The 15,158-nt window shown below is 44.6% G+C and overlaps 1 protein-coding gene across 5 annotated transcripts in view; it reads right to left on the bottom strand.

The window, feature by feature from the left end:
- Window positions 1-15,158, bottom strand: part of LOC126184526 (uncharacterized) — a 338,097-nt gene that overhangs the window by 287,382 nt on the left and 35,557 nt on the right. The window lies entirely within an intron of this gene.

The following is a 15,158-nucleotide window of genomic DNA, read 5'->3' as shown; positions in this document are numbered from 1 at the left end:
CAATATGCAGGAAAAATATCACTGCATCTCTTTTTGACTTTCACTGATGGAGCATATTTCTTGTAAGTACCCGAAGCTTACCAGCGAGTAGTAAGCAGACAAATATTTCAGAAGCCACGGAGTAAATCATCACTAGAAAGGCGCAAGTACAGAATAATGTGTCTTGTTCATCCACAGTCATCTTTTAGCTGGTTAGTTCATTGGGGACAAGGGTCTAAACAGCGAGGTCATCAGTCCCTCCCCCCCTAATCCTCAGTACATGGATTAGGACAGACAAGTGGTCTCCCAGGTCTCAACCGTGATGAAAGAAAGTCGACTCTCATCCATCAGATTAAAGGCAAAAACAGCTACACAGTGTGGAATGCCTTCTAGTCAAGAGATCCAGAAAAGTAAAAGAGAAAAGTTTAAAACTGTAATGGATGTCAGTTGGCCCGTCAGTAATAAAACAAGATGAGAGAAATGGTTGTGGCCGCACATGGGTGTCACGCAGTGCTTTGTATGCAAAGGGAGTGGACCCTCTCACAGCCATCCCACCAATGTTTAATCACAGGCAAAGCATTAAAGAGGAAGATAACATCCATGAATCAACAGAGTGCTACTACTAAAACAGAAAACAGGATGTGGCATTGAGAGAGACAAACTACCTAAAAGCAATTAAAACTGAGGAAAGGAGGGATGACTGAGGTAACGGGCAGAGGAGGCAGGGTCGAGGTTCCCCATAATCCAGTATGTGGAAGGATATGCCCCCAAATCCAACCAACCATGCCCCTGCCCCAAAGGTATTTAAAGTATTGTATTTCATAATAAAAACCACTGTTATGGAGAAAGTGGAGAACCAGTTCAATTGTTCATGAGTCATCCAATAACATGTCCGCCCACGATAGCCGAGTGGTCAGCGCAACAGAATGTCAATCCTAAGGGCCCAGGTTCGATTCCCGGCTGGGTCGGAGATTTTCTCAGCTCAGGGACTGGGTGTTGTGTTGTCCTAATCGTCATCATTTCATCCCCATCGACGCGCAAGTCCCCGAAGTGGCGTCAAATCGAAAGACTTGCACGAGGCGAACGGTCTACCCGACGGGAGGCCCTAGCCACACGACATTTCATTTTCATCCAATAACATGAGAGGTAAAGAATTTGGAAGACTAAGAGCATGGATAGACAGGAGGAGTGGGCATTCCACCAGACGTGAACAACTGTCAGTGAGGCTTCACAACCACAATCTAGAGTAGGCTCATTACATAAAATAAAACTATGGGTCAGTCTGGTATGACCATTGCAGGAGGAATGAAGGAAGAGCAACACGGGAGGACCACTTAATAAAGTGAAGGACTCTGCTAGGCGCATCCACCCTGCCATAAAAACACTGTATGTTCCAAGCAACAAACAGTGTCCCTGACCAGAGGGAGATTCAAAAGCATAATCCCTCCTATCCACATTTTAAAATTGTTGGTGTAAAGAATAGTGGTACCCTGATGCTCCAGAAGAACTGAAAGGAACAGACACCAAAAGGTCATAGGGGCAACTGATACGTAGGTCACTTGTTACCTAAACACCAACCTCAGAAAGGGGCTGGGGAGAAATCACGGGGAGTACATTCTGAGGAGGACTGGTGCAGGTCCTGGCAGACGGTTGTGAGGCACATCCCACCCAAGGGCAAATGTGTTTGAGAATCGATACCCCTCATATGCAGAAAGAACAGGATATGTTGAATGGTCAGAAAATTGTCAAACTGTGATTTCTTACATGAACAAGAGTTGGTGCAGTCAGAATTGAAGAGGTAAGATCCCTGCTTCAGAATAGACTGTCCAAGGGAATAGTCAAGAAGACACCAGTGGCCTGTCAGATGCCATGAGGACGGACTGGGTCTAACAATTTCAAAGCCGAAGGCACCGCCAAGCTGTAAACTTGGCAATCAAAGTCGAAGCAGGTTATACCAGAGCCCGGTAGATGCAAAGGAGACCAGCACGATCCATATCCTAAGCAGTGCGGGCAAGGGAGCAGAGGGCACTTAGCTTTCGTATCCAGTTTGACTTTAGTTGGCGAACATGGGGCAGCCTAGTCAGCTTCTTGTCCACAAAGGGTTCCAAAATTGGGCTGTACAACCACATGCAAGCACTTTGTACCCAACTAGAGTTCTGGGTCATGAAGGACTGTGGTACGATTACAAAAATACATGAAGTGCTTTTGCAGGGGAAAAATGGAGACCATGCGAAAGGGTCACAGAAAATGCCTGTCAGATTGCACTTTGGAGCTGGTTCTTCAGCCTAGGCTACATGTGGGAGCTGTACCAAATGTAAAAAAAAAAACATCATCATATAGTGAGCAGGTGACCAGTGGCCTGACAGAGATTGCTAGCCCATTGATGGGGCTGAGGAAGGGAGTGACAATCAGCATGGAGCTCTGTGACAGACTGTTTTCTTGGATCAATTGGGAGCAGAATACAACACCAAGTCCATCCCGCAACAACTGCCACGATAAAAACTCATGAATAAGAATCGGTAGGGAGGCTCGAAAGTTCCAGTCATGGGAGGGTAATTAAAATGTGATGGCATCAGGAAGTGTCATGTGCTTTATGTAATCCAAAACAGGTTGCAGTGAGATGTCGTGCATTTAGAAAAAGCCTTGTAAATGCTGTTTCCAACCTAACCACATAGTTGGTTGTGGATCAGAAACAGCACTGATAGGGGAACAAATGGCAGAGATTCAAGACTCCAACATAATTGGTGAGCAACCACCCTTTCAAGGAGTTTGCAGAGCACGTTGGTGAGGCTTATCTGCCAATAACTGTCAATGGATGTTGAGTTTTTGCCTGGCTTAAGGACTGGAACAGTGATACTATTTCACAACTGTGAAGGAAAGACATCATCATGCTGAGGACCCAGAGGTGAAGGAGCCATTGAGTAACAGCCAAATGTTCTACAACTGACTGCACGTGGAAATGGGACCCAAGATCAAAACGCAAGACAAGGCAAGAACCTGACGCAATTCCCAGTAAGTGAATGGTTCATTACATAATTTGGCATGCCGAGGGACAAAAGAGGGAGGGCTGTCTTCAGTTTGTCACTTACGCATCTGGAAGGCAGGCGCATTAGAAGAGGATGCCAAAACCATCACAGGGTGCTAAGCAAGACTGACATATCAAAGCAGAGATCATCCTAAAGAAAGCGACCTAGTGAAGTTGTGGATCTTTTGTGGCCCAGAAGACTATGGAGCTTGGTCCACACCTGGGATGAAGAGGCAAATGGAATAGAGTTCCAGTGGAGTGGGTGATCACACTGGCAATGTCTTGCACAACCTTGTCGATGCAGTCTGACACAGGCAGCAAAGGCATACAACTCCCAGTTGGTGGTCACGTTTTATTGTCACTGCAATGGAAACTTGCCCTCACTCCACATGTGGTTAAAGATGGCAAGGATATGACACTGACACTCCAGTGACAGGTGCTTCATCATTATATTGTGGATGCGATTCGACCCTGGTGCTGTATCATGGCAGTGGGCCATGACACTGACAAATTCTCACTAAATGAATAGAGCATTATATGTACCCCAGTGGTGTCTACTAAAAGATACTTGCTTTCGTTCCACCCTGTAATCTCCCCCCCCCCCCCCTTTCCTAATTCCAGCTATTGTCCACAACAAGCGAAGTCTTTTATGAAAAATTTGAGGGGAGTGAAGATTACAATAAACTTTCTAGTTTACTTAGCTTTTCGTGTAGAATTGGTTCCAGTTCTTCTTGCCTATGGATATGATTCTGGAAACTGAAATTCTCAAATTTTAGGTTCTCATGGTTGAATTGATGTAAATAAATTTCAAGATTGTTGATATAGAATTTTTGTTGTTACGTTATATTTTGTCACATGTTCGTATTTCATACAGTCTTTTGAATTTTCACATTGACAAAGCCGAAATTACATTGTCTGCCCAATATACAAAAATATGTCCGTTCACATCAGGTGCGTGCTTACTACTACTTCTCTCTATGGTAATAACCATATTCCAGAGGGTTTATAATTTTTCTTGACAAATGAATGTCTACTGTTTCAATTATTACTTCAAAACTGAATCGTGTGCCAAATTATTTGTAATTTTAAATGTTTCTAAAAAAAATAATTTTACCTCTACATTGAGAGCTAGTACTTATCAACTGTAACAGCGAAAATAAAGTAATTACTTTTTATAAATTTCAGCTTGAAATATAATAAATTGTGTATAAAATTATATGGAAGTTTTCAGGAAAGCAGCTGAGATAATACTGGCCAGTCCAAAATTTGAAAAATAATACTGGTATCGACAACTACTGTTGAGGAAAAGTAATGATAAAGGAGCATGTCCCGTTACAACCTGCTGCTTTAGAAAATGAAAGGCAGGTTGATAATTCCCAGATGCTGAGACTCAAGCATAATGCAGGGTAAAATGTTCAGTGATGGCATCCACGTCAATCTAGACAGTGCCATTCAAGGTACGCCTGGTATCCATAGAGACGTCTGATCTTAGCGCAAACCTTTGAAGAAGAGGTATGTGGTCTGATGATTGAAACATACTGTTCTCAGCATTCCCACTTCCTACGTTTTATTAGGTGATGGATGTGGACACTTAGCCACTTAAAGGCAATGAGGTGCTCCATCGATGGATGCCACTTATAGTGTTGGATAGCCTGCCAACAATCACTAATGGTCTCCATGATTTCTGATGATGACTAAGGTACTATCTTCCATCAGGGCAGGCCCACAGAACAGGAGTCACTAATTCAGATGGTGAAAGAAAGACTGCAGTTGTATCCCGGAATGTCCCACAGATATCTCCATGCAGTGGGGAGCCAAGGCGACAGCAGATGTGAATGCACCCCAGTCAGCACTGTTGAGAGCCCATTTGGACAGGCGTACAGGAGAGTGACACTGAGGGAGGGACAGGAAGATCAGGAGGTAGTCACTACCACACAGGCCATCATGGACCCTCCAGTGGATGGATGGGAGGAAACAAGGCTGCAAATGGAAAGGTCAATGGCCAGGAAAGTTCTGTGCACCACAATGAAGTGTGTGGGCAAACAGTATTCAAAAGGCAAAGGGCAGTTTGTGCCAGCAAGTTTTAAAGATCTTCACTGCAGCCTGTGATTGTGTCCAGACAAAGGGTTCGGGCATTGAAATCACCCTAGATTAGGAAAGATGGGGGGAGCTGAGAAACCAATGCAAACAATATGTTCTGGGACATTCCACCATTGGTAGGGAAGTAAGCATTGCAGATGGCAATAATCCTAAAATGCCCTTATCCGAAAAGCCACAACCTCCAAAGGTGTATTAAGAGAAATAAGTAAGCTATCTAGTTTGTCCAGGCCATACGTGCAAACTTCAATCAACTTCCTATCACAGGTAGCACGATTCTTACAATATCCTCGGTATCCACAAATGGTCAGGCTCCACGTTGCTGAAACAAAAGTCTCCTGAAGGGCAATGCAGAAGGCAGCGGAAGTGTTTAAAAGATGTCATAGCCCGGCCAGGTGGTGGCAAAGACTGATAAGATTCCACTGGAGAATAATGTTGTCAATGTACCATGAGACCATGAACGGACCAAGGGGTCAGGTTATGCCCCAGGGTCATCTGCCGCCACTGGTTGAGGGGTTATGGCATCAGTGTACACAGATTCCAGGTTCCATTGTGTTGTGTGAAACCAGGCCTCAGGGAGTGCTGGAATCTCTGCCTTGGCCACAGTAGTGGTACAGGCGGGATCTGGTGGCATGGAGGCCACTGTTCAAATGTGTGTGAATTCCTGAGGGACCAAACTGCTGACGTCACCGGTCTCTAGACTTACACGCTACTTAAATTAACTTATGCTAAGTTCAACACACACACACACACACACACACACACACACACACACGCCCATGCCTGAGGGATGGCTCAGACCTCCAGCGGGAGGGGCCGCACAATTCGTGACATGGCGCCTCAAACCACACCGCCACTCCACACGATTGAGGCCACTGGAATGTTGTTGTTCTTGGAGGGCTTTTTCTTGTCTTTCCTATCCTCAGATGATTTCGATGATGGCAAGGGCTTCTCTGAATTAGTTTCATGCAAAGGTGATCGTGAAGCCCTGAGACCAGCAGCCTGTGATTGGCAAGAGAAACTGAAGGAAGGTGATTCATCTCCAGCTATGATGTGGTGGATTAGAGAAGACAACTGATGTCCAAGATCACATCACTCTTAAAGTAATGGCTCCACCACATTTCTTCAAAGCTCACCCCATGCTCTTGGCACTAAAGGATGTCCTCAAAACAGAGCTAGACAGGCCTGTTCGTGAAGACATATCACCTATTTCCCATAGCCATTAGGCCACCCCTCTGGTAACAGTATGCAAACCCAACGGCACCTTGAGACTGTGTGGTGATTTTAAAGTTACAGGTAGAAGTGGGAACTTATCCTTTACTAATCCCAGAACAACTCTGTAGAATTAGTGCACAGCACTTTATATGGTAAAATTTACCTCACAGAAGCCTGTTTTCCAGCATCACGGGATTATCTAATGCTAAATATGCCATGGAGCCTTTACCATTATAAAGTTACAAAGGTTAGCTTTCAGAATCTCTTCAGCCCCCGCCATATTTCAACAATTTATGGATCAGTTACTACAAGATATTCCCATCTGTGTCACATACCTTCATGATATTTTAGTCACAGGTGGAAATCATGAGGATCACCCTCACAAGCTTAAGCCTTCGTTCCATAGGCTGCCAGTGAAAGAAATACAAAGCACAAATGTTCTTTCATGCAACCTTCCTTGACATTTTAGGATTTAAACTCTCAGAAAATGGACTACATCCAGCACAGGATTATGTTCCAGCAATAGATAAAACACAGTCACTACCGAATATGAAAGACTTAAAAGGTACTTCTGGGTAAGATGAACTGCTAAATTTGATTCACTGCAAACCTGGCAGAATTCTCTCAGCCAATGAACTAGCTCCAATGCCACAGTGCACATTTCGAATAGTCGTGTTGCTGTCAACAAGCATTCCAGGCTTGTTTTTTTTGTTTTGTTTTGGTTTTAGGGCACAAAACTGCTATGGTCATTAGCGCCCGGTCTGTGACTTAGGAAACAGTAAAAAAACCGAAAACGGAAACCAGCAGCAATGGGAATGAAAGTCATAAAATTGGAGAAACTAAAAGCAGAAGGAAGGCTTAAAAATCCACTACAGAAAGGGGTTGGTTGTCCCAAAAAAAGCTTCAAATGACTGACGTCATTTCACTGGCACTAATGAACTCTAGAAAGCGATCGGCCGAGCGCTTGTCATCTGCTAAAATTGACGATATATCAGGCGACAGCTGTAGATGGGTGCGTAACGGATTAAAATAGGGGCACTCAATTAAAAGATGTCTTACCGTCCACAGCTGAGAGCAGTGGGGACAGAGTGGGGGAGGATCGCCGCTTAAAAGATGTCGATGGCTAAAAAGACAGTGCCCTATCCGGAGTCTAGTTAAAATTACCTCCTCCCGACGACGCGTTCAGGAGGAAGAGGTCCAAGCACAAGGAAGAGTTTTCACGTCTCGCAATTTATTTTGGGGAAGTGTCGACCAATGCACGTGCCATAAATGAACAACACGACGACATAAAACGCTCCGTAGATCGGCGAAGGGAATCAATTGAATAGCTGGCCGAAGAAGAGAGACTGCAGCCTTGGCTGCAATATCGGCCGCCTCATTTCCGCAGAGACCAACGTGTCCCGGGAGCCAGAGGAACGCCATCGAGACGCCCCCCAGGTGGAGCAAGAGCAGACAGTCCTGAATCCGGTGGACCAGAGGGTGCACAGGGTAAAGAGCTTGGAGACTGAGGAGAGAGCTGAGAGAATCTGAGCAGATAACGTATTGTATCCGCCGATGGCGGCAGATGTAGTGGACAGCCTGGAGAACAGCGTAAAGCTCCGCAGTATAAACCGAACACTGGTTGGGAAACCGAAAGTGATTTGGGGTGTCGCCAACAATATAGGCACTCCCTACACCTAACGATGTTTTCGAGCCGTCGGTGTAAATAAATGTGGCGTCCGTCATTTGTGCACATAGAGCAGCAAATGCCCGACGATAAACAAGTGAAGGGGTACCATCCTTGGGAAATCGACAAAGGTCTCGGAGCAGGCAGATCCAGGGACGGAGACAAGGCGGTGCTGTACCCCAAGTTGTCAAGAAGGTTTTAGGAAAGCGGAAGGAAAGAGAATGGAGCAGTTGACGGAAGCGGACTCCCGGTGGTAGTAGGGAGGAGGGGCGGCCTGCATACCCTACATCAAAGGAGGCGTCGAAAAAAATGTCATGGACTGGATTAGCAGGCATGGAAGACAGATGGCTTACATAATGACTCAGAAGGACTGCTCGCCGATTGGACAGTGGAGGTTCAGCAGTCTCAGCATAAAGGCTTTCCACAGGGCTGGTGTAAAAAGCTCCAGACACTAAACGTAATCCACGGTGGTGGATAGAGTCGAGATGCCGAAGAATAGACGGCCGAGCAGAGGAGTAGACTATGCTTCCATAGTCCAATTTCGAGCGCACTAAGGCGCGATAGAGGCGGAGAAGGACCACTCGGTCCGCTCCCCAGGAGGTACCATTCAGGACATGGAGGGTGTTGAGGGATCGCAGACAGCGAGCCGAAAGATAGGAAACGTGGGAGGACCAGCACAGTTTTCTGTCAAACATAAGACCCAAGAATTTAGCGACGTCTGAAAACGGAAGGTTGACAGGACCTAGATGTAAGGAGGGCGGAAGAAACTCCTTACGTCGCCAAAAATTAACACAAATGGTCTTACTGGGAGAAAAACGGAAGCCGGTGTCGATGCTCCAAGAGTGGAGGCGATCGAGACATCCTTGAAGATGTCGTTCAAGAAGGCTGGTCCGTTGAGAGCTGTAGTAGATCGCAAAATCGTCCATAAAGAGGGAGCCCGAGACATCAGGAAGGAGACAATCCATAATTGGATTGATGGCAATGGCAAACAGTACAACACTCAGCACGGAGCCCTGGGGTACCCCGTTTTCTTGGGAGAAAGTACGGGAGAGAGTAGTGTTCACTCGCACCCTAAATGTGCGCTCTGCCATAAATTCGCGAAGAAAAAGGGGCAGCCGACCTCGAAAGCCCCCAAGAGAACAGTGTGCGGAGGATACCTATCCTCCAACAGGTATCGTATGCTCTCTCCAGATCAAAAAATATTGCTACTGTTTGGCGTTTCCGGAGAAAATTATTCATGATATAAGTGGAGAGAGCAACAAGATGGTCAACTGCAGAACGATGCTTTCGGAATCCGCATTGGGCAGGTGTTAAAAGACTGCGGGATTCCAGCCACCAAGCTAAACGGTAATTCACCATACGCTTACAGACACTACTCGTGAGAGAAATGGGGCGATAGCTAGAGGGGAGATGTGTGTCCTTTCCAGGTTTCGGAACAGGAATGACGATAGCTTCCCGCCATCGTCTGGGAAAAGTACTGTCGGTCCAAATTCGATTATAAAGGCGAAGGAGGTAACGCAGACTATAGGTTGATAATTGCAGCAACATTTGGACGTGGATACCATCCAGTCCTGGGGTGGAGGAGCGAGAAGAAGAGAGTGCGTATTGGAGTTCCCGCATGGAGAAAACAGTATTGTAGCTTTCGCGATTTTGAGAGGAGAAAGCAAGAGGTCGCACTTCCGCTGCACGTTTCTTCGGGAGAAACGCTGGTGGGTAATTTGAAGAGCTCCAAATCTCAGCAAAGTGCTGACCCAATGAGTTAGAAATTGCGACGGGGTCCACTAATGTATCATGCGCGACAGTGAGCCCAGAGACCGGGGAGAAACTAGGCGCGCCTGAGAACCGTCGAAGCCGACTCCAAACTTCCGAGGAGGGAGTGAAGGTGTTAAATGAGCTAATAAAGAATTTCCAGCTTGCCTTCTTGCTATTTCGGATGACACGACGGCATCGCGCTCGGAACTGCTTATAGCGGATACAGTTGGCCAAAGTAGGATGGTGGCGGAAAACGCGGAGAGCACGTCGCCGCGCACGTATTCCAGGCTTTAAAGACTGTCTTAAGCAAGCAATGCAACTGGAAACATAGCCTACCAAAAGTTCCTTATCAAAAAGCATGCCTATGGAGTATTCTCTCAGCTGTGCGGAAGGACTCATGATTTCCAGTGAGAAAGGGCACAGTTCATAGTAGTTTACTGAAAGTCGTTGAGTGAAACAGAAGTAATATCTAGCATTGCCCAAGGAAGTGTTATACATCTGCTGCTGTTTCTAATCTACAAAACAATTTGAGTGACTACATCTGCTGCTGTTTCTAATCTACAAAACAATTTGAGTGACAATGTGAACGGCCTTCTTAGATTGTTTACAGAGGATGCTGTCATTTACTGTCTAGTAAAGTCATCAGAAGGTCAAAACGAAGTCAAAACTGATTTCGACAAGAAATGTGTACAGTGCTAAAGTTGTTTGGAATCAAAACAATAAAAAATGTGAGGTTCTCCACAAGGATACAAAGCAGACACTGTTAAATCACGGTTAAAAAAAAAAAGGGAATACAAATTTAAAGGCTGTCAAATTCAACTACATGCCTAGGGATTACAATCTTGAACAACTGGAACTGGAACCATCACAATTTGAGCACAAGGCGAACCGAAGACTGCATACTATTATTAGTATACTTACAAGATGTAACAAGTCTACTAAAGAGGCTGCCTACGCTGCACTTTTTGTCCTCTGCAGGAGTGTTGTTGATACGGGATCCTTAGCAGATAGCACTGATGGAGGACACTGAAAAATTTCTGAGAAGGGCTGCTCATTGTGTATTATCATGAAACAGGGGACGGAGTAACATATGATGCATATGCTCGGGTGGCTCTCATTACAACTAAGGTGTTTTTCATAGTGGCGAGATCTTTTCTCAACATTTCAATCACCAACTTTCTCCTCCAAGAGCAAAAATACTTTGTTGATTTCAACCTACATATAGAAAAATTACAGTACAGTAAAATAAGAGAAATCAAGAGTTCGAATGGAAATTTTTACGTGTTCATTTTCTCAGGTGCTATCTGAGTGTGGAATGCTCAAGAAATAACCTGAAAGAGGTTGTGTACACCCTCTGCCAAACCCCCAAATGTGAATTGCAGAGTAATGATGTTGATGCAGATACAACCCTGCTCTGTATATGATAGTAGCTGTGAATTGCAGAGCTGTGATGTTGATGCAGATGCAACCCTGGTCTGCCTGTGATAGTAGCAACTGATTTGTTCCTGACAGTATCAGTGCATCTTGTCCCATAAATACATCGACGGTACTAAGCGCCATGTTGCATGTGCTTCTAAGACATTATCCAATTCTCAGGAATGCTATTCTCAAATAGAGCAGGAGACTCTTACTATGATTTACACACCTCAGAAATTTAAATTATTGCTTTATGGACACAAATTTCTTCCTGTCTCAGATTGTTACCTATTGCTCATCATCTTTGGTCCTGAACATTACTTACCAGACCAGGTTTGTCCACATCACCTTAAGCAGTGGACATTGTACTTAATTAATTTTCACTATTCTGTCCACTATTGAACAGTGATGTTCCACACAAAGGCAGTAGTGCTGTCCATATTCCCCAAGCAACCCAACTAAATTTGGGCCAAAATGAATTGACGTATTTCCAGTTTGAGTCATATCTGGATGTTTCAACTTTTCCCTTAACATTACACAACATTGTGGCTGCCTCCTGCAAGACCCCAATGTTACACAATCAGGCTCACTTTGTACAACACAAGTGGCCAGACATGCTACCAGGGGCCAAATTTCATCCCTACTGACTATGGTAGCATCAATTACCCTGAACCAAGCAGTTCCGTTTTAGACCTTGGCTGAGGAATGCTGTGCATCCTAATTCCTCCCCCTCTTTGGCCGAAAGAGCTGTGCCTCAAGCACACTACCCAATGGAGCATATCCCCAATGGTTTTCTTCCTGGTCACATGCTATGGAGCCATGAGAGCATTTCTACTTAGATTTTACTGGCCTGTTGTTTGGGCTCTATGTGGTTAGTAATGATTGATTCCTTATCTCACTTCACTTTTGTGTTCTGCATGTCACCAGTTACCACTGCCTCAACTATCGTGGCCATCCAGGTCAACAACCATCTATTTCTCTCAACACTAGTCCTGACTCGGCTTCTGCAGTGATGTCCATCGATGTCAACCCTCCCCCTTTTCAGATGGCCTGTTCTGGATCATGCACCACCTGCTTCTCTCCTAGTGGTCATTGCTGCTGCTATTTGTGTGTGTGTGTGTGTGTGTGTGTGTGTGTGAGGGGGGGGGGGGGGGGGTGATGTAGTGGCACTTGCACAACATGACTATAGAAACTGCATAGCTGGCGAATAATACTGTGACCGGTGTAGGGTCACGACCTGAAGGGTGCCGGTCATCAAGTGTGCCCTCTGATGAGACAACCCTACAATCAGCCTTATAAGCCAAACCAGAGTTGATCTAAGTTAGTTGTGATGAGATCTGTGGAGCTTGCAGCAAGTGTGCTGTCAGTCTGGCATAAGTATTACTACTGTGAACTCTGACTGTCATACGCAGAACTTTGATCTGGCATGGACTGGACTTTGCTTTGTTTTCGAAAATTGGCTTGAGTTAGCTTGCAAGGTTTCTGAGGAGTATCCTGCACATAACTCTCACTCTAAATAAACTGCCACAAGTCCCGACCACCTCTGTGTGTAACTCAGTTATACGAAAACAATTGTAAGATGTGGCTCCATAAACTTTCTCGGCATAACAATTCATTGTGAGATTGATCACAACATGTTGACAGATGTCATCAAAGGGTCTCACAACCAAACAACCGGACGATGCTACGCTGCCAATATTGGAAAAGGGATTGAATTTTGCACCTACACCCAGGAATGTTCCCATTACAGAATCCATTTCCGCTGCCGAACAAGCGGTGTCCAGGTTTCCTGATGATCTAGCTGATGAGGTTAGGCAAGAGGTCTTTCATACATTGCTTCGGGTGCCATCCCTGCAACGTAACATCTCCTCGCTTGAAAGAGCCACGATCAATTCCATCAGAGAAGACCAGGATTTAGTAATTCTTCCAGTAGACAAGGGCAATGCAACGGTTCTTCTTTCGCAGAACAATTATGTGGATAAACTGGATCTTTTGCTTGCAGACTCGGCATACCGAAGATTGAAGAATGATCCAACTGAATGTATAAAATGGAAGACACTTTTTCTTTTGAAGAAGACTTCATTATCTGATGATGTTCTTAAAAAACTTCGACTTGGTGCTGCAGTCCTGCCGAGATTATACTGTTTACCTAACGTACACAAACAGGGAATACCCCTTCGGCCTATTGTCAGCAATTTGGGCACTCCTACTTACAAGTATTTAGTGTCCATTCTCAGTCTCCATGTCGGAGAACGTGAACACCATATTTCCAATTCTCTTGTTTTTATTCAGTGTTTGAAGCCTTTGTGTCTCAGTCCCACAGATGTGCTGTTTAGTATTGATGTTGTGTCTCTGTTTACCAGAGTTTCTCTTGAAGATTCTTTGCAATTGATTGACAAAAAATGGACAAAGAAACAACTAAGCTTTGTCGCCATATGTTGATGTCGATGTATTTTTTATTTAATGAGAAATACTTTGAACAAACTGATGGAGTGGCTATGGGGAGTCCGCTATCACTCATAGTTGTCAATTTATTTATGGAATATTTTGAGGACATGGTGCTGAAGATGGTGCTCTTAAAACCAACTTGATTCTGGAGATACATCGACAATATGTTTATGGTTTGGTCACATGGGAGGGATGCTCTACATCGTTTCCTACATCATTTTAATTGCCTGCATCCCAATATTAAGTTCACAGTGGAAGTTGAAAAGGATGAAAAACTACCGTTTTTAGATGTCTTGGTCTACAGGAGGGATGATGGGACATTAGGACATAGTATTTATCTTAAGCCCATGCATACGGACCAAAATCTTCATGTTGTTGTCTATTGCACCAGCACAACGGAGTCCTATGTTCATTGGTAAAAAGAGCTTATGCCATCTCAGATGCAGATAGTTTGACACACAAACTGGACCATCTATAAGCTGTGTTCAAGCAGAATGGTTATACTGACAATCAGATCTGTCGTGCTCTACAGATTGGACCTTCGCAGGAACCAATGGAACATACAACCAAATCGGTCGCATTCCTATCTTTTGTGGGGAGAAGATCTTCAAAAATAAGTAGAATTTTAAAGAAATTTAATATTAAAAATGTCTTCAGTCCACCAGCTAAGACCAGAGCCCTGTTGGGTTCAGTGAAGGATGATTTAGGTTTGATAAAGCCTGGAGTCTACAAGATTCCCTGCCATTGCAGGGACAAACAATTCGTACAGTCCAGGATCGTTGGGTGGAGCATCACCACCATATGTGTTTATTTCAGCCAAAAAAATCTGTAGTGGCAGAACATTGTTTTACAGAAGTACATAAAATGTTGTACGATGAGACACAAGTGATTGCCCCTGCGTCGCGGTATTGGGACTGTAGTGAAAGAAGCCATTGAAATCTGGCTATCTGACAATAATATAAACAGAGATAAGGGGTATTCTTTAAGTAAGAGTTGGAGCCCTGTTCTGTTTGACATTAAGTAACAATGGACCTTGTCTTAGTCTTCAAAAACTGTCAACAATGTTTGATATTGATTTATCGTTTCTGCGAGCTTTCACCACTGGTGCGATGTTTTCCCTGTCACTATAAGGCAGTTATTTTCGCGCAGCCATGGTGGACCCACGGTCGGTGTATAAAGGAGCCGCCGCGGCTTGTTTGATTTCAGTTCCGGAGAGATAGTGCAACGGCCTACTCACCTGAAGATGGTGGCCAGGTGGACAGCCAAAATATTGTGTCCAGATGTCGATATGTTGCAGCTGGAGACCCGATATGAATACAACAATGGTGAGAAATTGTAGCATGAAGATTTGAAACAAATAAATAAAATATGGAAGTACAAACTGTCACATGAGTGATGTGTGAATCCTTAACGCAAATTCTAAAATCGAATATAAACAACAGACAGAGAGAGAGAGAGAGAGAGAGAGAGAGAGAGAGAGAGGGGGGGGGGGGGGGGGAGAATGACAGTATTTTTTGTGATTGGCTCGTTAATTGAGTGTGAAAGTGTCATGGTCGTGCT

This window comes from Schistocerca cancellata, chromosome 1 (assembly GCF_023864275.1).
Source record: "Schistocerca cancellata isolate TAMUIC-IGC-003103 chromosome 1, iqSchCanc2.1, whole genome shotgun sequence".
Classification (NCBI taxonomy): Eukaryota; Metazoa; Arthropoda; class Insecta; order Orthoptera; family Acrididae; genus Schistocerca; species Schistocerca cancellata.
The sequence above is the reverse complement of the archived record's forward strand: the minus strand, read 5'-3'. Positions and strand labels throughout refer to the sequence as shown.